Source organism: Myotis nattereri, assembly GCF_964212035.1.
Source record: "Myotis nattereri genome assembly, chromosome: 5".
In the NCBI taxonomy this organism is placed as follows: Eukaryota; Metazoa; Chordata; class Mammalia; order Chiroptera; family Vespertilionidae; genus Myotis; species Myotis nattereri.
In genome coordinates, this window is record NC_138080.1 from 7,137,602 (window position 1) to 7,164,085 (window position 26,484).

The 26,484-nt window shown below is 44.5% G+C and overlaps 1 protein-coding gene across 1 annotated transcript in view; it reads right to left on the reverse strand.

Annotated features, from left to right (window-relative positions):
- OBSCN (obscurin, cytoskeletal calmodulin and titin-interacting RhoGEF) overlaps window positions 1–26,484 on the reverse strand; it is a gene marked incomplete at its 5' end in the record, with an annotated part of 152,916 nt that overhangs the window by 102,253 nt on the left and 24,179 nt on the right.

Here is a 26,484-nt window from a genome sequence, read left to right on the forward strand (position 1 = left end):
CACTTTGGCATGTTTCACTTTATTTCCTGCTTTCCTGCTGACAAAAGCGGTGACTGTGAGCCCCGTTGCCTGGTCCCTGATCTCACAGGCACAGCTTTCAAGTGTCACTTAGTGTGGTTAGCTGGATTTCCTTCAGTGTCATTTATCAGAAGAAGGATGAACCGTTTTATTTCTAATTGGTTCAGAATCTGCGGCATGGAGAGATGTTGATAAACTGTTTCTTCCACATTTCTGACGTTAAATGTTATCAAACTCAACTCTGCATTGATGAGGCGATCCCTTCATATTTTAGTTTCAATCTGCTCACGTCATGAGGTATGTTGATTTGCTGACCTTTGTAGTGCTCACACACCCGGGCCGTGTCTTTCATTAGAGTGCACCGTCCTCTTAATGCACTGCCGATTCATTTTGATTCTACGTAACTTCAGGTTTTGGGCTTGGGCTCCACAATGCATTGGCCCACTATTTCAACTCTCCCTATCAGATGGTGGTGATAGATGCCATGCTGTTGCCGCATAATCAACCAGAGACTGTGTGTCCTTCTCTAGCTCTAGAAGGATCTCCATGCACATGCAATACTTTCCTTACGGAATAGTTCGTACAATTTTCCAGTGGAGCCACGGGGGTGTCATCTTCACCTATAAGATCTTTTTTTTTTCTTCTTTTTCCCACTGTGGTTCCATTTACTGAAACGGTTGTAGGACTATTTGAGCTGTCAAGATCGTCTGCCACTGTTCATATAGTTTTCTAATAACCTGGTCAATTTCTGAAACCTTTTCATATTTACTCCTACAAAAGAATTTGTCATATTCTCCTAAAGTAGCAATTACAAATGTTTGGTGGATTTTTGTTTGTTTCTATACACACCCACAAGCTGTTGTACACACTTAGAACACGAAACTGTTAGTTAGAGGCACCTGGATGTCGAATTGAGGTTAAAACTCTCCTAACTAAATGAAAATACAGTTAGTTCACAGACATCTCTGTGAACACCATGGACAGGGACAAACACACGTGGCCTCAGGAACTACTATGACATAAATACTGACTCAACAATCAAGGGCTATCGCTATAGTTACTTGTCTTCAACAAGCCGTGCCGTGTGGAAGGAGCTCCTTATTCCTCTCCATGTCCAAATCTGGTATACATCAGAGTCCCAGGGGCTTGTGACACAGGACTCAACAAGAAACCGAGATGTACTTTAGGAGGGGAATTCCAGACCTCACAGGTACAGGACCCCGACACACACGTGCCAATCCTCTGGTCTCTGTGTACTTTTTTGCACAGACCTTACAAGAAAACACGGACCTAGATTTTGCGCCAAGTGAGGATCCAGTAACTTCTCCATCCACATGCAAAGGAGTGCCCTAAGAAACTACAATTTGCTAACACCCTGTTCAGTCTGAGATGGATCCAAGTAAGATTGGGTGGCAGGAACTTCCCGACATTCTGTTGTAATGAAATTCAAACGTGTCTCTGCCCGTGTTGCTGGCCGTGGGCATTTGGGAGCTACCAGGACTTGGGGAGTAGGAGATTCACATAACACAGGTAAGAGACGTCTGGTCTACCTCACACTCCACGTGAAAGGTAGAGCCCGAGTCCCGGCTGGAGAGGGGCACCCAGAAGTCTCTGGCAGGTGCTGGGAACTATGACTCAGCAAAACCTGAGCACCACTCAGCTTGTGCAGGAACACCTCTCCCTTCTGCTCACACTCTGCCCACACAGCCTGGTCTGGCCCCATCACTGGGATGATATGGGAGATGGAGGATAGAAGGCTAAAGAGGTGAGGTCCAGTGGAAAGAGCCCCAGCTGTGTCCGGCTGGAGGCATTACCTACACACAAGGCTAAGTTAGTGCCACCAAAGAACCGACCTGGGACATCTAGGTTGAAGGTGACCTTCTGGCCCCCGGCCTCGCAGCTGTACTCCCCGCTGTCCCCCTTCGCCGCCTGCTGCAGCACCAGCCGCCGGGTGCAGCCCGTGGCCTCCACGCGCACTTTCGAGCTCCCGCTCAGCTTCTTGCCATCCTTGTACCACGTCACCTGCGTCTGAGCCTGGGCCACCTCGCAGCTCAGCGTGGCACTGGCCCCGGCCGTGGCCTTCACCTCGCTGTGTGCCGACTGCTCCTTGGCAAACACCACCGTGGGCTCTGGGGACAATGACAGACACACAGGGTCAAAGATATTTTCTAAATCAGGAGGACAGCACTGGGGACGGAAGGACTAAGCTGGGAGGTGGCAGGACGGGAAAATTCTCAAGGCTCTGTGTGACCCGCAGAAGCCCCAGCACCTTCTCAGCACAAGTAGCTCATTCATCTGCACATGGACCACTGCCCAGGGAGCGGTCCCCGCTGGAGACACAGTGAAGGACTTCTCCGGAGCACACACCCTCGAGCACAGGGACTGCAGACCATGAGGTGTGCACACACCCTCCCCACGTGACCAAGTCTTTCCCGGGTGTGCAGAGAGCATTCCCAGCCAGCGAGGGACAGTTCCTGGGCTCCACCTCCCACCCGCACTCCCTGTGTCACCTGCTGGCCACCTAGGGCACTGAGCTGTGCCTCCTGAGCCTGTCTCTCCCATGGTTTTGAAGACTCACAAAGTGATGGACCTTTGCTATGCTTTCGGACTTTTCTGTTTGCTCTTCTGCGGTGTGTCTGTTCATGGGCATTTTGGACACCATGATATTTCTCCCCACTCCCACCAAGTCCAATAATTTATCTGTTGCGTGAGTCATATTACCGGAATTCCACTTCCTTTTTTTCACACTTTGGCATGTTTCACTTTATTTCCTGCTTTCCTGCTGACAAAAGCGGTGACTGTGAGCCGCGGTGACTGTGAGCCCCGTTGCCTGGTCCCTGATCTCACAGGTACAGCTTTCAAGTGTCACTTAGTGTGGTTAGCTGGATTTCCTTCAGTGTCATTTATCAGAAGAAGGATGAACCGTTTTATTTCTAATTGGTTCAGAATCTGCGGCATGGAGAGATGTTGATAAACTGTTTCTTCCACATTTCTGACGTTAAATGTTATCAAACTCAACTCTGCATTGATGAGGCGATCCCTTCATATTTTAGTTTCAATCTGCTCACGTCATGAGGTATGTTGATTTGCTGACCTTTGTAGTGCTCACACACCCGGGCCGTGTCTTTCATTAGAGTGCACCGTCCTCTTAATGCACTGCCGATTCATTTTGATTCTACGTAACTTCAGGTTTTGGGCTTGGGCTCCACAATGCATTGGCCCACTATTTCAACTCTCCCTATCAGATGGTGGTGATAGATGCCATGCTGTTGCCGCATAATCAACCAGAGACTGTGTGTCCTTCTCTAGCTCTAGAAGGATCTCCATGCACATGCAATACTTTCCTTACGGAATAGTTCGTACAATTTTCCAGTGGAGCCACGGGGGTGTCATCTTCACCTATAAGATCTTTTTTTTTCCTTCTTTTTCCCACTGTGGTTCCATTTACTGAAACGGTTGTAGGACTATTTGAGCTGTCAAGATCGTCTGCCACTGTTCATATAGTTTTCTAATAACCTGGTCAATTTCTGAAACCTTTTCATATTTACTCCTACAAAAGAATTTGTCATATTCTCCTAAAGTAGCAATTACAAATGTTTGGTGGATTTTTGTTTGTTTCTATACACACCCACAAGCTGTTGTACACACTTAGAACACGAAACTGTTAGTTAGAGGCACCTGGATGTCGAATTGAGGTTAAAACTCTCCTAACTAAATGAAAATACAGTTAGTTCACAGACATCTCTGTGAACACCATGGACAGGGACAAACACACATGTGTCCTCAGGAACTACTATGACATAAATACTGACTCAACAATCAAGGGCTATCGCTATAGTTACTTGTCTTCAACAAGCCGTGCCGTGTGGAAGAAGCTCCTTATTCCTCTCCATGTCCAAATCTGGTATACATCAGAGTCCCAGGGGCTTGTGACACAGGACTCAACAAGAAACCGAGATGTACTTTAGGAGGGGAATTCCAGACCTCACAGGTACAGGACCCCGACACACACGTGCCAATCCTCTGGTCTCTGTGTACTTTTTTGCACAGACCTTACAAGAAAACACGGACCTAGATTTTGCGCCAAGTGAGGATCCAGTAACTTCTCCATCCACATGCAAAGGAGTGCCCTAAGAAACTACAATTTGCTAACACCCTGTTCAGTCTGAGATGGATCCAAGTAAGATTGGGTGGCAGGAACTTCCCGACATTCTGTTGTAATGAAATTCAAACGTGTCTCTGCCCGTGTTGCTGGCCGTGGGCATTTGGGAGCTACCAGGACTTGGGGAGTAGGAGATTCACATAACACAGGTAAGAGATGTCTGGTCTACCTCACACTCCACGTGAAAGGTAGAGCCCGAGTCCCGGCTGGAGAGGGGCACCCAGAAGTCTCTGGCAGGTGCTGGGAACTATGACTCAGCAAAACCTGAGCACCACTCAGCTTGTGCAGGAACACCTCTCCCTTCTGCTCACACTCTGCCCACACAGCCTGGTCTGGCCCCATCACTGGGATGATATGGGAGATGGAGGATAGAAGGCTAAAGAGGTGAGGTCCAGTGGAAAGAGCCCCAGCTGTGTCCGGCTGGAGGCATTACCTACACACAAGGCTAAGTTAGTGCCACCAAAGAACCGACCTGGGACATCTAGGTTGAAGGTGACCTTCTGGCCCCCGGCCTCGCAGCTGTACTCCCCGCTGTCCCCCTTCGCCGCCTGCTGCAGCACCAGCCGCCGGGTGCAGCCCGTGGCCTCCACGCGCACTTTCGAGCTCCCGCTCAGCTTCTTGCCATCCTTGTACCACGTCACCTGCGTCTGAGCCTGGGCCACCTCGCAGCTCAGCGTGGCACTGGCCCCGGCCGTGGCCTTCACCTCGCTGTGTGCCGACTGCTCCTTGGCAAACACCACCGTGGGCTCTGGGGACAATGACAGACACACAGGGTCAAAGATATTTTCTAAATCAGGAGGACAGCACTGGGGACGGAAGGACTAAGCTGGGAGGTGGCAGGACGGGAAAATTCTCAAGGCTCTGTGTGACCCGCAGAAGCCCCAGCACCTTCTCAGCACAAGTAGCTCATTCATCTGCACATGGACCACTGCCCAGGGAGCGGTCCCCGCTGGAGACACAGTGAAGGACTTCTCCGGAGCACACACCCTCGAGCACAGGGACTGCAGACCATGAGGTGTGCACACACCCTCCCCACGTGACCAAGTCTTTCCCGGGTGTGCAGAGAGCATTCCCAGCCAGCGAGGGACAGTTCCTGGGCTCCACCTCCCACCCGCACTCCCTGTGTCACCTGCTGGCCACCTAGGGCACTGAGCTGTGCCTCCTGAGCCTGTCTCTCCCATGGTTTGGAAGACTCACAAAGTGATGGACCTTTGCTATGCTTTCGGACTTTTCTGTTTGCTCTTCTGCGGTGTGTCTGTTCATGGGCATTTTGGACACCATGATACTTCTCCCCACTCCCACCAAGTCCAATAATTTATCTGTTGCGTGAGTCATATTACCGGAATTCCACTTCCTTTTTTTCACACTTTGGCATGTTTCACTTTATTTCCTGCTTTCCTGCTGACAAAAGCGGTGACTGTGAGCCGCGGTGACTGTGAGCCCCGTTGCCTGGTCCCTGATCTCACAGGTACAGCTTTCAAGTGTCACTTAGTGTGGTTAGCTGGATTTCCTTCAGTGTCATTTATCAGAAGAAGGATGAACCGTTTTATTTCTAATTGGTTCAGAATCTGCGGCATGGAGAGATGTTGATAAACTGTTTCTTCCACATTTCTGACGTTAAATGTTATCAAACTCAACTCTGCATTGATGAGGCGATCCCTTCATATTTTAGTTTCAATCTGCTCACGTCATGAGGTATGTTGATTTGCTGACCTTTGTAGTGCTCACACACCCGGGCCGTGTCTTTCATTAGAGTGCACCGTCCTCTTAATGCACTGCCGATTCATTTTGATTCTACGTAACTTCAGGTTTTGGGCTTGGGCTCCACAATGCATTGGCCCACTATTTCAACTCTCCCTATCAGATGGTGGTGATAGATGCCATGCTGTTGCCGCATAATCAACCAGAGACTGTGTGTCCTTCTCTAGCTCTAGAAGGATCTCCATGCACATGCAATACTTTCCTTACGGAATAGTTCGTACAATTTTCCAGTGGAGCCACGGGGGTGTCATCTTCACCTATAAGATCTTTTTTTTTCCTTCTTTTTCCCACTGTGGTTCCATTTACTGAAACGGTTGTAGGACTATTTGAGCTGTCAAGATCGTCTGCCACTGTTCATATAGTTTTCTAATAACCTGGTCAATTTCTGAAACCTTTTCATATTTACTCCTACAAAAGAATTTGTCATATTCTCCTAAAGTAGCAATTACAAATGTTTGGTGGATTTTTGTTTGTTTCTATACACACCCACAAGCTGTTGTACACACTTAGAACACGAAACTGTTAGTTAGAGGCACCTGGATGTCGAATTGAGGTTAAAACTCTCCTAACTAAATGAAAATACAGTTAGTTCACAGACATCTCTGTGAACACCATGGACAGGGACAAACACACATGTGTCCTCAGGAACTACTATGACATAAATACTGACTCAACAATCAAGGGCTATCGCTATAGTTACTTGTCTTCAACAAGCCGTGCCGTGTGGAAGAAGCTCCTTATTCCTCTCCATGTCCAAATCTGGTATACATCAGAGTCCCAGGGGCTTGTGACACAGGACTCAACAAGAAACCGAGATGTACTTTAGGAGGGGAATTCCAGACCTCACAGGTACAGGACCCCGACACACACGTGCCAATCCTCTGGTCTCTGTGTACTTTTTTGCACAGACCTTACAAGAAAACACGGACCTAGATTTTGCGCCAAGTGAGGATCCAGTAACTTCTCCATCCACATGCAAAGGAGTGCCCTAAGAAACTACAATTTGCTAACACCCTGTTCAGTCTGAGATGGATCCAAGTAAGATTGGGTGGCAGGAACTTCCCGACATTCTGTTGTAATGAAATTCAAACGTGTCTCTGCCCGTGTTGCTGGCCGTGGGCATTTGGGAGCTACCAGGACTTGGGGAGTAGGAGATTCACATAACACAGGTAAGAGACGTCTGGTCTACCTCACACTCCACGTGAAAGGTAGAGCCCGAGTCCCGGCTGGAGAGGGGCACCCAGAAGTCTCTGGCAGGTGCTGGGAACTATGACTCAGCAAAACCTGAGCACCACTCAGCTTGTGCAGGAACACCTCTCCCTTCTGCTCACACTCTGCCCACACAGCCTGGTCTGGCCCCATCACTGGGATGATATGGGAGATGGAGGATAGAAGGCTAAAGAGGTGAGGTCCAGTGGAAAGAGCCCCAGGTGTGTCCGGCTGGAGGCATTACCTACACACAAGGCTAAGTTAGTGCCACCAAAGAACCGACCTGGGACATCTAGGTTGAAGGTGACCTTCTGGCCCCCGGCCTCGCAGCTGTACTCCCCGCTGTCCCCCTTCGCCGCCTGCTGCAGCACCAGCCGCCGGGTGCAGCCCGTGGCCTCCACGCGCACTTTCGAGCTCCCGCTCAGCTTCTTGCCATCCTTGTACCACGTCACCTGCGTCTGAGCCTGGGCCACCTCGCAGCTCAGCGTGGCACTGGCCCCGGCCGTGGCCTTCACCTCGCTGTGTGCCGACTGCTCCTTGGCAAACACCACCGTGGGCTCTGGGGACAATGACAGACACACAGGGTCAAAGATATTTTCTAAATCAGGAGGACAGCACTGGGGACGGAAGGACTAAGCTGGGAGGTGGCAGGACGGGAAAATTCTCAAGGCTCTGTGTGACCCGCAGAAGCCCCAGCACCTTCTCAGCACAAGTAGCTCATTCATCTGCACATGGACCACTGCCCAGGGAGCGGTCCCCGCTGGAGACACAGTGAAGGACTTCTCCGGAGCACACACCCTCGAGCACAGGGACTGCAGACCATGAGGTGTGCACACACCCTCCCCACGTGACCAAGTCTTTCCCGGGTGTGCAGAGAGCATTCCCAGCCAGCGAGGGACAGTTCCTGGGCTCCACCTCCCACCCGCACTCCCTGTGTCACCTGCTGGCCACCTAGGGCACTGAGCTGTGCCTCCTGAGCCTGTCTCTCCCATGGTTTTGAAGACTCACAAAGTGATGGACCTTTGCTATGCTTTCGGACTTTTCTGTTTGCTCTTCTGCGGTGTGTCTGTTCATGGGCATTTTGGACACCATGATATTTCTCCCCACTCCCACCAAGTCCAATAATTTATCTGTTGCGTGAGTCATATTACCAGAATTCCACTTCCTTTTTTTCACACTTTGGCATGTTTCACTTTATTTCCTGCTTTCCTGCTGACAAAAGCGGTGACTGTGAGCCGCGGTGACTGTGAGCCCCGTTGCCTGGTCCCTGATCTCACAGGTACAGCTTTCAAGTGTCACTTAGTGTGGTTAGCTGGATTTCCTTCAGTGTCATTTATCAGAAGAAGGATGAACCATTTTATTTCTAATTGGTTCAGAATCTGCGGCATGGAGAGATGTTGATAAACTGTTTCTTCCACATTTCTGACGTTAAATGTTATCAAACTCAACTCTGCATTGATGAGGCGATCCCTTCATATTTTAGTTTCAATCTGCTCACGTCATGAGGTATGTTGATTTGCTGACCTTTGTAGTGCTCACACACCCGGGCCGTGTCTTTCATTAGAGTGCACCGTCCTCTTAATGCACTGCCGATTCATTTTGATTCTACGTAACTTCAGGTTTTGGGCTTGGGCTCCACAATGCATTGGCCCACTATTTCAACTCTCCCTATCAGATGGTGGTGATAGATGCCATGCTGTTGCCGCATAATCAACCAGAGACTGTGTGTCCTTCTCTAGCTCTAGAAGGATCTCCATGCACATGCAATACTTTCCTTACGGAATAGTTCATACAATTTTCCAGTGGAGCCACGGGGGTGTCATCTTCACCTATAAGATCTTTTTTTTTCTTTTTTCCCCACTGTGGTTCCATTTACTGAAACGGTTGTAGGACTATTTGAGCTGTCAAGATCGTCTGCCACTGTTCATATAGTTTTCTAATAACCTGGTCAATTTCTGAAACCTTTTCATATTTACTCCTACAAAAGAATTTGTCATATTCTCCTAAAGTAGCAATTACAAATGTTTGGTGGATTTTTGTTTGTATCTATACACACCCACAAGCTGTTGTACACACTTAGAACACCAAACTGTTAGTTAGAGGCACCTGGATGTCGAATTGAGGTTAAAACTCTCCTAACTAAATGAAAATACAGTTAGTTCACAGACATCTCTGTGAACACCATGGACAGGGACAAACACACATGTGTCCTCAGGAACTACTATGACATAAATACTGACTCAACAATCAAGGGCTATCGCTACAATTACTTGTCTTCAACAAGCCATGCCGTGTGGAAGAAGCTCCTTATTCCTCTCCATGTCCAAATCTGGTATACATCAGAGTCCCAGGGGCTTGTGACACAGGACTCAACAAGAAACCGAGATGTACTTTAGGAGGGGAATTCCAGACCTCACAGGTACAGGACCCCGACACACACGTGCCAATCCTCTGGTCTCTGTGTACTTTTTTGCACAGACCTTACCAGAAAACACGGACCTAGATTTTGCGCCAAGTGAGGATCCAGTAACTTCTGGATCCACATGCAAAGGAGTGCCCTAAGAAACTACAATTTGCTAACACCCTGTTCAGTCTGAGATGGATCCAAGTAAGATTGGGTGGCAGGAACTTCCCGACATTCTGTTGTAATGAAATTCAAACGTGTCTCTGCCCGTGTTGCTGGCCGTGGGCATTTGGGAGCTACCAGGACTTGGGGAGTAGGAGATTCACATAACACAGGTAAGAGACGTCTGGTCTACCTCACACTCCACGTGAAAGGTAGAGCCCGAGTCCCGGCTGGAGAGGGGCACCCAGAAGTCTCTGGCAGGTGCTGGGAACTATGACTCAGCAAAACCTGAGCACCACTCAGCTTGTGCAGGAACACCTCTCCCTTCTGCTCACACTCTGTCCACACAGCCTGGTCTGGCCCCACCACTGGGATGATATGGGAGATGGAGGATAGAAGGCTAAAGAGGTGAGGTCCAGTGGAAAGAGCCCCAGCTGTGTCCGGCTGGAGGCATTACCTACACACAAGGCTAAGTTAGTGTCACCAAAGAACCGACCTGGGACATCTAGGTTGAAGGTGACCTTCTGGCCCCCGGCCTCGCAGCTGTACTCCCCGCTGTCCCCCTTCGCCGCCTGCTGCAGCACCAGCCGCCGGGTGCAGCCCGTGGCCTCCACGCGCACTTTCGAGCTCCCGCTCAGCTTCTTGCCATCCTTGTACCACGTCACCTGCGTCTGAGCCTGGGCCACCTCGCAGCTCAGCGTGGCACTGGCCCCGGCCGTGGCCTTCACCTCGCTGTGTGCCGACTGCTCCTTGGCAAACACCACCGTGGGCTCTGGGGACAATGACAGACACACAGGGTCAAAGATATTTTCTAAATCAGGAGGACAGCACTGGGGACGGAAGGACTAAGCTGGGAGGTGGCAGGACGGGAAAATTCTCAAGGCTCTGTGTGACCCGCAGAAGCCCCAGCACCTTCTCAGCACAAGTAGCTCATTCATCTGCACATGGACCACTGCCCAGGGAGTGGTCCCCGCTGGAGACACAGTGAAGGACTTCTCCGGAGTACACACCCTCGAGCACAGGGACTGCAGACCATGAGGTGTGCACACACCCTCCCCACGTGACCAAGTCTTTCCCGGGTGCGCAGGGAGCATTCCCAGCCAGCGAGGGACAGTTCTTGGGCTCCACCTCCCACCCGCACTCCCTGTGTCACCTGCTGGCCACCTAGGGCACTGAGCTGTGCCTCCTGAGCCTGTCTCTCCCATGGTTTGGATGACTCACAAAGTGATGGACCTTTGCTATGCTTTCGGACTTTTCTGTTTGCTCTTCTGCGGTGTGTCTGTTCATGGGCATTTTGGACACCATGATATTTCTCCCCACTCCCACCAAGTCCAATAATTTATCTGTTGCGTGAGTCATATTATCGGAATTCCACTTCCGTTTTTTCACACTTTGGCATGTTTCACTTTATTTCCTGCTTTCCTGCTGACAAAAGCGGTGACTGTGAGCCCCGTTGCCTGGTCCCTGATCTCACAGGCACAGCTTTCAAGTGTCACTTAGTGTGGTTAGCTGGATTTCCTTCAGTGTCATTTATCAGTAGAAGGGTGAACCGTTTTATTTCTAATTGGTTCAGAATCTGCGGCATGGAGAGATGTTAATAAACTGTTTCTTCCACATTTCTGACGTTAAATGTTATCAAACTCAACTCTGCATCGCTGAGACGATCCCTTCATATTTTAGGTTCAATCGGCTCACGTCATGAGGTATGTTGATTTGCTGACCTTTGTAGTGCTCACACACCCGGGCCGTGTCTTTCATTAGAGTGCACCGTCCTCTTAATGCACTGCCGATTCATTTTGATTCTACGTAACTTCAGGTTTTGGGCTTGGGCTCCACAATGCATTGGCCCACTATTTCAACTCTCCCTATCAGATGGTGGTGATAGATGCCATGCTGTTGCCGCATAATCAACCAGAGACTGTGTGTCCTTCTCTAGCTCTAGAAGGATCTCCATGCACATGCAATACTTTCCTTACGGAATAGTTCATACAATTTTCCAGTGGAGCCACGGGGGTGTCATCTTCACCTATAAGATCTTTTTTTTTCTTCTTTTTCCCACTGTGGTTCCATTTACTGAAACGGTTGTAGGACTATTTGAGCTGTCAAGATCGTCTGCCACTGTTCATATAGTTTTCTAATAACCTGGTCAATTTCTGAAACCTTTTCATATTTACTCCTACAAAAGAATTTGTCATATTCTCCTAAAGTAGCAATTACAAATGTTTGGTGGATTTTTGTTTGTATCTATACACACCCACAAGCTGTTGTACACACTTAGAACACCAAACTGTTAGTTAGAGGCACCGGGATGTCGAATTGAGGTTAAAACTCTCCTAACTAAATGAAAATACAGTTAGTTCACAGACATCTCTGTGAACACCATGGACAGGGACAAACACACATGTGTCCTTAGGAACTACTATGACATAAATACTGACTCAACAATCAAGGGCTATCGCTATAGTTACTTGTCTTCAACAAGCCGTGCCGTGTGGAAGGAGCTCCTTATTCCTCTCCATGTCCAAATCTGGTATACATCAGAGTCCCAGGGGCTTGTGACACAGGACTCAACAAGAAACCGAGATGTACTTTAGGAGGGGAATTCCAGACCTCACAGGTACAGGACCCCGACACACACGTGCCAATCCTCTGGTCTCTGTGTACTTTTTTGCACAGACCTTACAAGAAAACACGGACCTAGATTTTGCGCCAAGTGAGGATCCAGTAACTTCTCCATCCACATGCAAAGGAGTGCCCTAAGAAACTACAATTTGCTAACACCCTGTTCAGTCTGAGATGGATCCAAGTAAGATTGGGTGGCAGGAACTTCCCGACATTCTGTTGTAATGAAATTCAAACGTGCCTCTGCCCGTGTTGCTGGCCGTGGGCATTTGGGAGCTACCAGGACTTGGGGAGTAGGAGATTCACATAACACAGGTAAGAGACGTCTGGTCTACCTCAGACTCCACGTGAAAGGTAGAGCCCGAGTCCCGGCTGGAGAGGGGCACCCAGAAGTCTCTGGCAGGTCCTGGGAACTATGACTGAGCAAAACCTGAGCACCACTCAGCTTGTGCAGGAACACCTCTCCCTTCTGCTCACACTCTGTCCACACAGCCTGGTCTGGCCCCACCACTGGGATGATATGGGAGATGGAGGATAGAAGGCTAAAGAGGTGAGGTCCAGTGGAAAGAGCCCCAGGTGTGTCCGGCTGGAGGCATTACCTACACACAAGGCTAAGTTAGTGCCACCAAAGAACCGACCTGGGACATCTAGGTTGAAGGTGACCTTCTGGCCCCCGGCCTCGCAGCTGTACTCCCCGCTGTCCCCCTTCGCCGCCTGCTGCAGCACCAGCCGCCGGGTGCAGCCCGTGGCCTCCACGCGCACTTTCGAGCTCCCGCTCAGCTTCTTGCCATCCTTGTACCACGTCACCTGCGTCTGAGCCTGGGCCACCTCGCAGCTCAGCGTGGCACTGGCCCCGGCCGTGGCCTTCACCTCGCTGTGTGCCGACTGCTCCTTGGCAAACACCACCGTGGGCTCTGGGGACAATGACAGACACACAGGGTCAGAGACACAAAACTCATAGAAGACTATGTCACGTTCACCACAGCTTCAGAGATGAGTAAAATTTCTCCTTGCACTTTGTGCCTTGTTGAGTATTAGTCCATGATGGGAGTCAGCACTGTGTTTACAAACATGTCTCCTTTAATGGAATCTCAAGTGTGCATTACAGAGCGTGTTGACTTAGAGAAATTTCTGAGACCTTAGGAAGTCAGTCAACACTATTCTGCCACCTGTCACTGCATGTTCATTGTCTTCCCTATGTGACAGTCAACTCTTGTGTGCAACCTTTTGTCTGTGTCCATGGGCCATGCATATATGCATGTAAGGTCCTTAGTTGATTACTTCCCTCCCACCAACCCTCACCCGTCTTCCCTCAGAGATTCCCCACTCTGTTAGATGCTTCCACTTCTCTTGATACATTCCATTCATCACTTTATTTTGTTAATTAGATTCCACACATGAGTAAGATCATGTGATATGTGTCTTCCTCTGATTGACTTATTTCACTTTGAATGATACTCTCCTGGTCCCTCCATGCTGTCTCAAAGGGTAAGAGATTCTTCTTTTTTACTGCTGCATAGTATTTCCTGGTATAAATATACCACAGCTTTTTTATCCAGTCATCTACTGATATGCTCTTGGGCTGTTTCTAAATCTTAGCTATTGTAAATTGTGCTGCTATAATCATAGATGTGCATACATTCTTTCTGATGGGTGTTTTGGGTATCCTAGGATATACTAGAGGCCCAGTGCATGAAATTCATGCATGGGGGGCAGGTCCTCTCAGCCCAGCCTGCACCCTTTCTAATCCTGGACCCCTTGGGTGATGTCCGACTGCTAGTTTGGGCCCAATCAACCGGTATTCGGACATCCCTTTCACAATCCAGGACCACTGGCTCATAACTGCTCACCTGCCTGCCTGCCTGATCACCCCTAACTGCCCCTCCTGTGGCCTGGTCATCTCCAACTGCCCCCCTCCACCAGCTGGTCAACCCCAAATGCCCCCCCCCAGCCTGGTTGCCCCTAACCACCCCCTCCCCACCAGCCTGGTCGCCCCTTACTGGCCCCCCCTGCTGGCCTGGTTGCCCCCAACTCCCCCCCCCCTGCTGCCTGGTCACCCCCTGCAGCCTGCTGTTCAATTGTTTGGTTGTCCCTCACTAACCCCCCTGCCAGACTTGTCGCCCCATGCAGCCTGCTGTTCCTGTTTGGTAATTACTGTTACTGTGACAGCATCCCAGACAATTTGCATATTCCTCTATTATTAGTATAGATAGCTGTAGGATCACTGGGTCAAATGGCAGTTTCATATTTAGTTTTTTGAGGAACCTCCATACTGTTTCCCATAATGGCTACATCAGTCTGCATTACCTCCTGCAATGTACCCTTTTCCTCACATCCTCGCCAGCACTTGTCATTTGTTGATTTGTTGATGGTAGCCATTCTCATAGGTGTGAGGTGATACTTCATTGTCATTTTAATTTGCATCTCTCTGATGATCAGTGACTGAGCATGTTTTCACAAGTCTCTTGGCCATCGGTATGTCCACTTTGGAGAGGTGTCTATTTAGGTCCTCTGCCCATTTTTTAATTGGATTGTTTGTCTCCCTTTAGTTATGTTGTATGAGCTCCTTATATATTTGGGATATTAACCCTTTATCAGATGTATCATTGCCAAATATGTTCTCCCATACAGTGGGCTCCCTTTTCGTTTTGTTGATGGTTTCTTTTACTGTGCAGGAAATTTTTATTTTGATGTAGTCCCATTTGTTTATTTTCTCCTTAGTTTTCTTTGCCCTAGGAGATAAATCTGTAAAAGTATTGCTATGAGAGATGTCTGAGATTTTGCTGCCTATGGTTTCTTCTGAAATTTTTATGGTTTCACAACTTAAATTTAAGTCTCTTATCCATTCTGAGTTTATTCTTGTATATAGTATAACTTGGTAAGCTAGATTCATTTTTTTGCATATATCTGTCTAATTTTCCCAACAACATTTATTGAAGAGACTCTATTGACTCCCTTGTATTCTCTTGCCTCCTTTGTCAAATGTTGAGTGTAATGGCTTGGGTTGATTTCTGGGGTCTCTGTTCTGATCCATTAATCTATATGCCTGTTCTTGTGCCAGAACCAGGCTGTTTTGATTATGATGGCTTTGTAGTATAATTTCAAATATGGTATTGTGATTCCTCCAACTTTGCTTTTCTTTCTCAAGATTGCTGCAGCTATTCTGGGTGTTTTTTTTATTCCATAAACATTTTTGGCGTGTTTGTTTTAGATCTGTGAAATATGCCTTTGGTATTTTAATAGGGATTGCTTTGAATCTGCAGATTGCCTTGGGTAGTTTGGACATTTTAATGATGTTGATTCTATCAATCCATGAACACGCTATAATCTTCCACTTGTTTATATCTCCTTCTATCTCTTTTTACAACACCTTGTAGTTTTCCGAGTATAGGTCTCTTGCCTCCTTGGTTAAGTATACTCCTTAGTAACTTAATTTTTGTTGTTGCAGTGGTAAATGGAATTGTTTAGTTTCTCTTTCTGAGAATTCATTATTGGTGTATAAAAAAGCCATCAATTTTTGGGTGTTGATTTTGTATCCTCCTATATTGCCAAATTCATTTATTAAATCTAGTAGTTTTTTGTTGGAGTCTTCAGGGTTGTCTATGTATAATATCATGTCATTTGCGAATAGTGAGAGCTTTACTTCCTCCTTTCAAATTTGGATGCCTTTTATTTCTTCTTCTTGTCTGATTGTTGTGGCTAGGACTTCCAGAACTATCCTATATAATAAAAGGGTAATATGCAAACTGACCCTAACAGCAGAACAACCAGGAATAACCAGTAGCTATGACGCACACTAACCACCACGGTGGCAGACGCTCAATGCAGGAGCACCCCCTGGTGATCACTGTGCTCCCACAGGGGAAGCTCTGCTCAGCCACAAGCCAGGCTGAGGGCTGAGAGCGCAGCGGCAGTGGCGGGAGCCTCTCCAACCTCCACAGCAGCACTAATGATGTCCAAGTCTGGCTTAAGCCGTCAATCAGACATCCCCCGAGGGCTCCCAGGCTGCCAGAGGGATATCTGACTGCCAGCTTAGTCCCGCTGGCAGGTGGACATCTCCTGAGGCATCACAGACTATGAGAGGGAGCAGGCCAGGCTGAGGGATAACCCGCCCCCCCCAAGTGCATGAATTTTCGTGCACCGGGCCTCTAGTATTGAATAAGAGTGGTGAAAGCAGACATCCCTTTTTTGTTCCTGTTCTTAGGGGATATTGTTTTAGTTTTTGTACAATGAGTATGATATTCGTGTAGGTTTGTAATATATGGCCTTTATCATGTAGAGATATGCGTTCTTTATTCACATTTTGCTGAGAGTTTTTATCAAAAATATGTGTTGAATTTTGTGGAATGATTTTTCTGCATCTATTGATATGATCATGTGATTTTTGTCTTTCAATTTCTTTATGTGATGTATCACATGTATTGATTTGCAAATATTGTACCAGCCTTGAATTCCTGGAATAACCCCACTTGCTCATGGTGTATGGGCCTTTTTAATATATTGCTGGATCTGATTTGCTAATATTTTGTTGAGGATTTTAGCATCTATGTTCATCAGGAATATTGGCCTGTAATTCTCTTTCTTTGTAGTGTCTTTATCTGGTTTTGGAATTAGGATAATGCTAGCCTCATAAAAAGAGCTTGTAAGTGTTCCTTCCTCTTGAATTTTTTGCAATAGTTTGAGGAGTATAGATGTTAGTTCTTCTTTGAATGTTTGGTAAAACTTCCCTCTGAAGCCATCTAGACCTGGGCTTTTGTTTGCTGCGAGATTTTTGATTACTGCTTCTATTCCATCAGTTGTTATTGGCCTATTCAGGTTTTCTGATTCTTTCTGATTCAATTTTGGGAGATTACATTTTTCTAGGAATTTTTCCATTTCATCCAGCTTGTTGGCATATAGCTGTTTATAATATTTCCTTACAATCCTTTGTATTTTGTGGTGTCAGTGGTTACTTTTCCACTTTTGTTTCTGATTTTATTTATTTGGATCCTCTCTCTTTGTTTCTTGATGAGTCTGGCTAATGGCTCAACAATCTTGTTTATCCTTTCAAAGAACAAGCTCTTGGTTTCATTGATTTTTTGTATTGGTTTTTTTTTAGTGTCTATGTCATTTATTTCTGCTCTAACTTTATTATTTCCTTCCTTTTACTTACTCTGGGATTTTGGAGAAAACTAAGATGGCGGCATAGATAAACACCGGGAAATAGTCGCCTCCCACAACAATTGAAAACTAGCCCAAAGGACGGAGCAAACATCGTCCAAAACAACAGGAAGGCTGGCTGAGTGTAATTTCTACAACTAGAAGAAAAGAAAAGCACGCTGAGAGCCAGAGGAGCTGCAGAGGCTGAGTGCAGAGGTACGGCGGCAGCTCGCGCGCGCGGAAAGGGGGTGGCACCTGAGGACGCGGCTGTCTTTTTGAATCACAAGCTCCCGACTGCTCTGATCTCCGGTTCTGGGAAGTCTCTGGGGACCCAGGACTCATACGGGCAGAGGCTGCTCTCTCAGGCGGCAGCGGGCGAACTTGGGGGGCCGCTTTCCCTCAGAGGTGCTTGCAGCCGTTGCCGGGACACTGAGACGCGCGACTCCGGGCGCGGAGAATCAGCCATAGCTTCTTTCTCCGGCCTTTTGACTCCCTGAGGCCCCGCCCCACCCGGGCTGCGGCAGAGGCTTTTGCATGTGAATGCCCCAGAACTTTGCAACCTGATAATTACCTAACTGCAGCCGGGCCAGCCAGACCCGGAACTTCCAAGAGAAGGCCCAAGGCCCCGCAGTGGCTTGCATTGCTTCACAGCTGAGCCTCTTCGTAGTTCCTGCTGTGTTTCCTCAGGCAGGGGCTGAATTAGCACCTCCTTAGATCCAGGAGCCACTGTACCCAGTGGTCAGAGGGGGTCCATTCTCCCACTTCAGACACAGCTGCTTCCCACAGCCAATTGGCCTGGAGGTCAATTCCTCCCAGTGATCCTACAACAATCGAGGCACCAAGAGTGCACCAAGAGTGTCCACCCCAGGTAACTGGGGAGGCTGAGCCACTGGGCCCTACAGGACACCCGGCGCGCAGGCCACTCTATCAACACAGGGAAGCAGCCAAAATGCGGAGACAAAGAAACAGGTCACAATTGGCAGAAACGGAGGAGGCCAGACGACTGGATATAGAGTTCAAGGCCACGTTTATAAGGTTTGTCAAGAATTTTATGGAAACCGCCGATAAATTTAATGAATCCCTCAAGGAGTATGGTGAGACCATGGAGGTCATGAAAAAGGACCAATTAGAAATTATGCATACACTGACTGAAATAAAGAATACTTTACAGAGATCCAACAGCAGACAAAAGGATCCCAAGAATCAAGTCAAAGATTTGAAATGCAAAGAAACAAAAAATACCCAACCGAAAAAGAAAAAAGAAAAGAGATTCAAAAAATATGAAGATAGTGTAAGGAACCTCTGGGACAACTTCAAGCGTACCAACATCAGAATTATAGGGGTACCAGAAGGAGAGAGAGGGCAAGATATTGAAAACCTTTTTGAAGAAATAATGACAGAAAACTTCCCCCACCTGGTGAAAGAAATGGACTTACAAGTCCAGGAAGTGCAGAGAACCCCAAACAAAAGGAATCCAAAGAGGACCACACCAAGACACATCATAATTAAAATGCCAAGAGCAAAAGATAAAGAGAGAATCTTAAAAGCAGCAAGAGAAAGACAGTCAGTTACCTACAAGGGAGTACCCATCCGACTGTCAGCTGATTTCTCAACAGAAACCATGCAGGCCAGAAGAGAGTGGCAAGAAATATTCAAAGAGATGAATAGCAAGAACCTGCAACCAAGACTACTTTATCCAGCAAAGTTATCATTCAGAATGGAAGGTCAGATAAAGAGCTTCACGGATAAGAAAAAGCTAAAGGAGTTCATCACCACCAAACCAGCATTATATGAAATGCTGAAAGGTATTCTTTAAGAAGAGGAAAAAGAAAAAGGAACTCTTACCATTTGCCACAGCATGTATGGAACTGGAGAGTGGATAAATACCGCAAGATCTCACTTATTTGTGGAATATAATGAACAACATAAACTGATGAACAAGGACTGATCCAGAGACGGAGAGGCATTGATTGGACTGTCGGGCCTTGGAGGGAAGGTAGGGGAGGGTGGGGGCAAGGGGGAAAGATCAACCAAAGGACTTATATGTAAGCATATAGGCCTAACCAATGGACACGGACAATGGGGGGGTGAGGGGGTGAGTGGGGAGAGGGGGGGTAGAGGGTACACATACGTAATATCTTAATCAATAAAAAATATTTAAAAAAAAAAAAGAAGAAGAGAAAGAAGAAAAAGGAACTCTTACCATTTGCCACAGCATGGATGGAACTGGAGAGCGGATAAATACCACAAGATCTCACTTATTTGTGGAATATAATGAACAACATAAACTGATGAACAAGGACTGATCCAGAGACGGAGAGGCTTTGATTGGACTGTCGGGCCTTGGAGGGAAGGTAGGGGAGGGTGGGGGCAAGGGGGAAAGATCAACCAAAGGACTTATATGCAAGCATATAGGCCTAACCAATGGACATGGACAACGGGGGGGTGAGGGGATGAGCGGGGGTGGGGGGGGGGTAGAGGGTACACATATGTAATATCTTAATCAATAAAAAATATTAAAAAAAAACTGTGGTACATCTACACAATGGAATACTATGCTGCGGTAAAAAAGAAGGAGTTCTTACCATTCGCAACAGCATGGATGGACCTGGAGAGCATTATGCTAAGTGAAGTAAGCCAGTCAGAGAAAGATAAATATCACATGATCTCACTCATTTATGGAATATAATGAAAAACATAAACTGATGAATAAAAATGGATCCAGAGACAGAGAAGCATCGATCAGACCCTCAAACCACAGAGGGAAGGTAGGGGAGGGTGGGGGTAAGGGGGAGAGATCAACCAAAGGACTTATATGCCTGCATATAGGCCTAACCAATGGGCACAGCCAACAGGGGGTTGAGGGCATGAGTGGGGTGGGGGGCGTAGGGGGTAACTTGGGTATATGTAATAACTTAATAAAAAAATTTTAAAAAAAGAAAGAAAAGGAACAAAAAAGAGAGAGGAATATAGCTATAAAAAATAAAACAGCAATAAATACATACCTATCAATAATGACTTTAAATGTAAATTGCTTAAATGCTCTAATCAGAGACAGGGTAAAATTCAAGAGGAGGGAAGACTTCCCAGCTCTTTTTATGAGGCCAGCATTTTGCTAATTCCAAAACTCAATAAAGACACTACAAAGAAAGAAAACTACAGCACAATATCCCTGATGAACATAGATGCTAAAATCCTCAACAAAATATTAGCAAATCAGGTCCAGTAATGCATTAAAAAGATCATACACCATGACCAAGTGGGATTTATTCCAGGTATGCAAGAATGGTTCAATATTCACAAATCAATAAATGTGATACACTACATTAACAAAATGAAGGATAAAAATCCAGTAGATGTAGAAAAGGCATTTGACAAAGTACAATACCCATTTTTAATAAGAACTCTCATCAAAGTGGGAATAGAGAGATCATACCTCAACATAATAAAGGCCATACATCAGAACCTATAGCAACATCATACTCAATGGGGAAAAAATTAAAAGCATGTCCCTAAAGATGAGGAAGAAGACAAGAATGTCTACTTTCACCATTCTTATACAACACAATACTGGAAGTCTAGCCATAGCCATCATACAAGAAGAAGAAGAAATAAAAGGCATACAAACTGGCATGGATTATGTAAAACTGTCATTATTCACAAATGACATGATAGTGTACACAGAAAACCCTAAAGATTCCACCAAAAAACTACTAGATTTAATAAATAAATTTGGCAATGTAGCAGGATACAAAATTAACATCTGGAAATCAGTGGCATTTTTATTTACCAATAATGAACTCCCAGAAAAGAAACTAAAAAGCAATCCTATTTACCACTGCAACAAAGAAATAAGATACCTGGGAATAAACTTAACCAAGGAGGCAAAAGACCTGTACTCAGCATACTATAGGGCATTGAAAAAGAAAATAGAGGGAAATACAAACAAGTGGAAGCATATACTGTGTTTATGGATTGGTAGAATTAAATCATTAAAATGGCCATACCACCCAAAGCAACCTACAGATTCAATGTAATCCCTACTAAAATACCAACAGCATATTTAATAGATCTAGAACAAATATTCAAAAAAATTATATGGAACCAAAAAACACCCTGAATGGCCACAGCAATCTTGAGAAAGAAGAATGAAGTTGGAGGGATCACAATACCGGTTATCAAGTTATGCTACAAAGCCACTGTAATCAAAACAGCCAGGTACTAGCATAAGGACAGGCATATAGATCAATGGAACAGAACAGAGACCCCAAAAATTGACCCATGCCAATATAGACAATTAATATTTGACAAAGGAGGCAAGAGCATACAATGGAATAAAATAGTCTCTTCAATAAATGGTTTTGGGAAAATTGGACAGGTACATGCAAAGAAATGAAACTGAACCATCAATTTATACCATACAGAAGAATAAACTCAAAATGAATTAAATACTTAAGTGTAAGTCACAAAACCATAAGAATCCTAGAAGAAAACATAGGCAGTAAAATCTCTGACATCTCCCATAGGAATATGTTTACAGATACATCTCCTAGGGTAAAGGAAACTCAGAAAAGGATAAACAAATGGACTACATCAAGCTAAAAAGCTTCTGTAACAAAAGAAACCATCACCAAATGCAAAGAGAATCTATTGTATGAGAGAACATATTTACCAATGCTACATCAAACAAGGGGTTAATTTTCAAAATATATAAAGAACTTTTATACAGCTGAACACCAGGAAGACAAACAACCCAATTAATAAATGGGTAAAGGACCTAAATAGACATTTCTCCAAAGAGGACACACTCAAAGAAGAACTAAAACCTACCCTCCTCAGACTATTCCAAAAAATCCAAAAGGAAGGAACACTTCCAAGCTCTTTCTATGAACCCAGCATTACCCTAATCCAAAATCCCACTACAAAGAAAGAGAATTATAGGCCAGTATCCCTGATGAACATAGATACTAAATCCTCAACAAAATTCTAGCAAATCGGATCCAGCATTACATTAGAAAGATCATATACCATGACCAAGTAGGGTTTATTCTGAGGATGCAAGGCTGGTACAATATTCACAAATCAACAAACATTATATATCACATAAACAAACTGAGAGACAAAAATCACATGATCATACTAATTGATGCAGAAAAAGCATGACAAAATCCAACACCCATTTTTGATAAAAACTCGCAGCAAAGTGGGAATAGAGTGATCATACCTCAACATAATAAAAGCCTATATGACAAACCTACAGCCAATGGGAAAACACTAAATCCATTTCCCCTAAGAACAGGAACAAAACAGGGATGCCCACTTTCACCACTCCTGTTCAACATAGTTCTGGAAGTGCTAGCCATAGCAATCAGACAAGAAGAAATAAAAAGCATCTGAATTAGAAAAGAAGAAGTAAAACTCATTATTCGCAAAGGACACACAGATGGCCAATAGACATGAAAAAATGCTCAAAGTCACTGATCCTCAGGGAGATGCAAATTAAAACAATAATGAGGGTGAGGGATAGGGGTAATGTGGGGATAAGGACACATATGTAATAACTTAATAAAGAAATTTAAAAATAAATTTAATAGAAGTCACTGCAAAATAAAACAAAAAAACACAATAATGAGGTATCATCTCACACTTGCCAAAATGGCCACCATCAATAAATCAACAAACAACAAGTGCTGGTGAGGATAGGGAAAAAAAGGGAACCCTAGTACATTGCTGGTGGGAATGCAGACTGGTGCAGCCAATGTGGAAAACAGTATGGAGTTTTCTCAAAAAAATTAAAAATGGAACTGCCATTTGACCCAGTGATCTTATTTCTGGGAATATATCCTAAGAATCCAAAAACACCAATCAGAAAGAATATATGCATCCCTATGTTCACAGCAGCATCATTTAAAATAGCTAAGATCTGGAAACAGCCCAAGTGCCCACCTGTAGGTGAGTGGATAAAAAAAAGCAGTGGTACATTTGCACAATGGAATACTATGCAGCTCTAAAAAAGATAAAGCTCTTACCCTTTGAGACAGCATGGATGGACCTGGAGATTATTATGCTAAGTGAAATAAACCAGTCATAGAAAGACAAATATCACATGATCTTACATAAATGTGGAATCTAATGAACAAAATAGGTCCAGAGGTATGGATGCATTGAACAGAATAACATATCTCAGTTGGAGGGCATAACCTATGGACACAGACAATAGTATGGAAAAGGCCTGGGGAGGGGAGGGGCTTATGGGGGGGGGCAAAAAGAAAATGGGAAATATCTGTGATACTGTCAACAATAAACAAAGACATGGGGTAGCAGAATGGATAAGAAAACAAGACCCGTACATATGCTGTCTACAATAGATTTACCTCAGAATGAAAGACATACACAGACTAAAGGTAAAGGTATGGAAAAAGATGTTTCATGTCAATGGAAATAAAACCTGGGGTAGCAAGACTTATATCAGACAAAATAGACCTTAAAACAAAGACTATAATAAGACACAAAGAAGGACACTACCATAAAAATAAGAGGAGCAATCCAACAAGAGAATATAATCCTTATAAATATTTATGCACCCAACATAGGAGCACCTAAATATATAAAGCAAATCTCAGACATAAAGGAAGAGATTAACAGTAATACAGTCATAGTAAGGAATTTTAACAATCCATTGGATATCAATGGATAGATCTTCTAAACATAAAATCAAGAAGGAAATAGTGGCCTTAAATGACACACTAGATCAGATGGATTTAATTGATATCTTCAGAGCATTTCATCCCAAAGCAGCAAAATATACATTCTTTGAAAAGTGCACACGGAACATTTTCTGGGATAAACCACATGTTAGGAATCAAAATAAGTCCTAGTAAGTTTAAGAAGATTGAAATCATATCAAGTATCTTCTCTAACCAAAATGCTATGAAACTAGAAATCAACCACAAGAAAAAAGTGAAATACACACAAACACTTAGAGGCTAAATAACATGTTACTAAACAATGAATGGGTTAACAATGAGATTAAGGAAGAAATTAGAAGATAACTTGAAACAAATGAAAATGAAAACACAACAACCCCAAATCTATGAGACAGAGAAAAAAGTCCTAAGAGGGAACTTCATAGCATTACAGGCCTACCTCAAGAAACAAACAAAACAAAATCTCATATAAACAATCTATCATTACATTTAAAAAAACTACAAAAAGAACATCAAACAAAGGCAAAAGTAAGAAGAAGGAAGGAAATAATAAAGATCAAAGCAGCCCTCATCGGCACTGCTCAGTGGTTAAACCTGTACACCGAAGGGTTGAGGGTTCGGTTCCCGGTCAAACGCACATACCTAGATTGCAGATTCTATCCCTGCCCCCGGGGCATGTGCAAGAGGCAACCAATTAATATGTCTCTCTCACATCGATATTCCTCTCTCTCTCTCTCTCTCTCTCTCTGTCTCTCTCTCTCTCTCTCTCTCCCCCCCCCCCCCCCACCTTCCACTTTGTCTAGAAATCAATGGAAAATATATCCTTGGGTGAGGATTAAAAAAAGACCAGAACAGAAATAAACAAAATAGAGTCTAAAAACAACAATACAAAAGATCAATGAAGCCAAGAGCTGGTTTCTTAAAAAGATAAACAAGATTGAAAAATCTTTAAACAGACTCATCAAGAAAAAAAGAGAGAAAGCAAATAAATAAAGTCATAAATGAAAGAAAAGTAACAACTGACACCACAGACATACAAAGGATTGTAAGAAAATACTACAAACAACTACATGTCAACAAACTGGACAATCGGGACAAAATGGATAAAAACATACAATCCTAGAAACATACAATCTCCCAAAACTGAATAAGACTAAAAAAATCTGAATAGACTGATTACAACTGATGAAATTGAAGGAATAATAAAAAAATCCCCAACAAACAAAGTCTGGAACAGGATGGCTTCACAGGTGAATTTTACCAAACATTCAAAGAACTAACACCTATCTTCAAACTATTTAAAAATTGTCAAGAGGAGGGAAGACTCCCAAGCTCATTATATGAGGCCAGCATTATCCTAACTCCAATACCAGAGACACTTAAAAGAAAGAAAATTGATGCCAATATCCCTAATGAACACAGATGCTAAAATCCTCAACAAAATATTAGCAAACCAGATCTAGCAATACATTAAAAAGATCAGACACCACGACCAAGTGGAATTTATTCCAGGGATACAATGCTGGTACAATATCCAAAAATTTACCAATGTGATACAACACATAAACAAAATTTTTAAAATCACATGATCATATTAAAATTCAGCACCCATTTATGATAAAAATTCTCAGCATTATGGGAATAGAAGAAACATATATCAACATAATGAAGACTGTTTATGACAAAACCACAGGCAACATCATAGTCAAAGGGCAAAACTAAAAGCATTGCATCAGGAAATAGATTTACCATTCTTATTCAACATAGTACTGGAAGTCTTAGCCACAGCAATCAGAAAAGAAAAATAAATAAAAGGCATCCAATTTTTAAAAAAAGAAGTAAAGCTGTCATTATTTGCAGATGACATGACACTGTATATAGAGAACCCTAAAGATTCCATTAAAAAAAATTACTGGAACCTATAAATGAATTTAGCAAAGTAACAGAGTACAAAATAAACATCCAGGAATCAGTTGCATTTTTATACACCAATAATGAACTATCAGAAAGAGAAACTAAGTAAATAATTCCATTTATAATTGCATCAAAAATAAAATTCTTAAGAATAAATTTAACCTAGGATGTAAAAAGCCTATATTCAGAAAATCATAAGACACTGAAGAATGAAATTGAAGAAGACACAAATAAATACAAGCATATACCATGTTCATGGATAGGAAGAATTAAAAGTATTAAAATGTCCAAACCAATCTATAGATTCAGCACAATCCCTATCAAGATATCAATGACACATTTCATAGAATTAGAACAAATATTCCAAAAATTTATATAGAACCACA